Consider the following 3355-nt stretch of genomic DNA (forward strand, 5'->3'; position numbering starts at 1 on the left):
ATTATTCGTCCTGATGCCACCAGATACCAATGGCCAGGAACAAATGATACCTCTGTGATGGGGCTTAGAAAGGGGGAGGGATGGGCGGGGGGAAGACAAACCTTTTGGCAGGAAAAATGACTCCATTAAACACCTAAATGTAAAAAAAAAACCAAAAAAAACAAACAAAAAAAACACCAAAAAGGAAAAATTGCTTTTTGCTGTTGAGCTCCGAAGGGAAAATACTCAGGAGGAGCAGAGGAAAGGCCAGCGGTGCTGCAGGAGAGCCCGTTCATCCCAGCTGGGCACCTGCCCCTCGCTGCCCTGGGGCGGGTGGGATCCAGGGCAGGGGGGCAGCCGAAACCTGCCCTCCCGGCCACCTTGGGCTTAAGGAAAAATTTCAGCTCAGAGCACTGCGGATCAGAAAGGCTTTTTTTGAAGCAGACACGCGGCGGATCCCTGGCTGAGCAGGGAGGCAGTGTGCTCCTCGCACCTCTTCCCCTTCATCAGCTCCCTCCTTTATCCCCAGGACAAACGGACAGGTCTGCGGCCACCCCCTCCTCTGCCCTTCCTCCTGGGCAGCGTCGGGGAGTGCAATCACCTCCTATTCAGAGAAAAAATCACCCCAATCTTCTTTTTTAATGTTTCCAGTAAAACCAAAGCATTTGAGAGTTCAAACTCTTGCCTGTGGCGATTGTTGCATGAGGCTAAGGAATTGAAATCAGTTCTAAAGAGAGTATAAATGAAGCAAACCTAGTCAAGGGAAATAAAGTGAAAAGCATGCAGTGTGATTATTTCTTCAGGCGGATGAAAGCTTCAGCAGAGATCAGGCCTTTGCTGCGGTGCTGAAGATGGAGCCTAGCAAGGGAACCTGAGCAAGGGACAATTATGGGGACAGGCTGGGAGCAGCTGCCCCTTCCCCTCAGCAGTGGGGGGTTCATGGGCTGCGTGCATGCAATGAAAAACCTTCCCCGATGCCTCCGAGACCGGCCCTGTGCTGCCGGAGGCTGCGGGGCTGGCAGCACACAGCTCAGCCCCTGCATGCATGCTCCTCTCCCTTGGGAGCTAAAAGGAGCCACCTCCAAGGTGACCTTCGGGAAGATGCCAGCAGAGCAGACGGGACCGTGGAGCTGCCAGAAAGGCAGCCCTGGTGTCACTGCCCCGGTCAGTGAGCTTACACCACAGCACTGAGCTGGTCCTGCCCGGAGGACACACAAACACAAACTGTGCTGGCAAAGCAGCAAAGCAAAAGACATTCAAACTCTTTTTCCTTCTCCTCCAAATTCAGAGGCTACACACACACGTGCAGCAAGGACCCGGATTCCAACGGCACTTGCCTTCGGGAGTTTCTTTTATTCTCTGGGGCACAACACGCGAATCTCTCCCCAGTTAATCATCAAGGGGCCGCACGGCACCACCGCGTTTTCCTTGTTTCAAACCCAGGGACTGGCGCAGGCTGGCAGTGCTCCCCGGGCACCAACACGCTCCCATTGCCACGGCCAAAAACTGGGACTTGCCTTCACTCTCGCCCTCCCACCAATGGACAAGGTCATCGTTCAATCTGGGGAGGATCGACCCTCCCTGCCTCCCGCAGAGCGATCGCACGCTGAGGCAGCACTTGAGCCCCACAAACAAAATCGAAGCAGGCACTGAACACTGCACCCCAGGGTTGATTTTTTTAAAGGCAACAGAAGTTGGTGCTTAATGTCCCTCTGAACTTTGGAGCCACAAGGAAGCATTCTGCCAAAGCAGCACCTGAAGCTCCGGCTGTGACCGTGGCAAGATGGGATGGAGGGACGAACCTGTGCTTGCAGAGATGGGAAGAACATGCCTGGAAACCCCCTGGGTAAAGTCAACGATTTCACGGAGCAGAACCCTACAGTGGGCAGAGCATCTATGGCATGAGCCTGGGCAATGGCCCTGGGCCCCCTGCCCCTTCCCTCCAGGGCCCCCACGAGCACTCCCACCCCAGCACCGGGTCCCCAGGGCACAGCCAGGACAAGGTGACACCCATCAGAGCAAGGACGGATACAGCAAGGGACCGGAGAGACAGCAGGTTTGGAGGCTACAGCTGTATTAACAGCAGAGTTAGTTTAAAAAAATTCATTTCCAGGCAGGGTGAAACTACATTTTGGAGGAAAGGGTTTCCAGCAAACTCCAAAATTGAAACCACTTCATTTGCAGTCGAGCAAAACACTGTTTTCAGGCCAATTAACCCATGGAAAAGAATTATTGCGGTAGTGGTACTGCTTCATTTAGAAAACAGAGCAACAAAATCTTTGGACTTTTTGGAATCTCTTCCTCCTCTTCCCCTCTAATTTGACCCAAATTTGCTTGACAAGTTTGCTGCAGACGTTTGCCCGGCTCTCCCAGCAGACCCCGGAGCCAGCTGGGGCACCCGGGGGCCGGGAATTTGGCTGGTAGCTCCTAATGGCATCTTCCCTCTCCCCATCCCGGCATCCGCAGCACCCGCTCGCTGGCCCCGCGGTGCCGCACTCTCAGTAAAAGCCCTTCACTCGCTTGTTGTCCGGGTCGAACGGGGACTTGGTGTGTGCTCGGGCAGGGTAGGTCACTCCCATCCGCTCCAGCTCGTAGCTGCCGCTTTTCACAAAATCCAGTGAGACCTGCAAGGCAGAGCCACGGTGAAACCCCCCCTTAGGTGCTGCAAGCTGCGAGGCACTGGTGGGGCACCAGTCCCCTGCCAGCATCCCAGCTCCATCACTGGGCTCTCCCTGCACGCTGGGCAAGCTCCCGCACCACCCTGCAGATGTGCTTCCCACAGAAAAACCTGGCTCTGCCATCCCAGGAGGATGCACAGAGAGGAGGAAAATAGATTTTTAAAAGCGTTCAGCTAAAAAAATAAAAAGAATGCAGTATTTAATTTTTCTTGAGGGTTGTTTTTTTTTTTTTTCCCCTGTGGATTTTTTCAATGCCACCCAGCGCAAGGTGCACTTAGAGCCAGGCTGTGGGAGCTCATTGCCAGAGGGGCCAGAGCAGGCAGGCTGGGTGGGGGGTGCCAGACCTGAACGGGGTCAGCCCTCCTGCCCTGAGCCGGGCCCCGGCTGCAGGAGGGGACCACGGTGGCAGCCAGGATGTCACCGCTTGGTGTGATGAGCGTGAGCTGTCCCCTCCGCCCACAAGGGTCACCCAGTGTCAGGCAGTGCCGGCGGCTGAGACACCCCGGTGCAGGGAAGGGCTGGGGGCTCTCGATGCTGGTGTGTTTTTATCACCTGGAAATTGTCAGCAATTCAGCAACAAACAGAATTTTTGTTTCTCTCCTCTCCGCCTCACCCCTTGCACCTCTTCTGCTCCTCTGGCTCTTTAGCCCCCATGCCACAGAGCCATCCCCATGCTGGACCCCCCTTCCCCAGCCCCA

Source organism: Fulmarus glacialis, unplaced genomic scaffold (genome assembly GCF_000690835.1).
Source record: "Fulmarus glacialis isolate BGI_N327 unplaced genomic scaffold, ASM69083v1 scaffold32778, whole genome shotgun sequence".
Taxonomy (NCBI): domain Eukaryota; kingdom Metazoa; phylum Chordata; class Aves; order Procellariiformes; family Procellariidae; genus Fulmarus; species Fulmarus glacialis.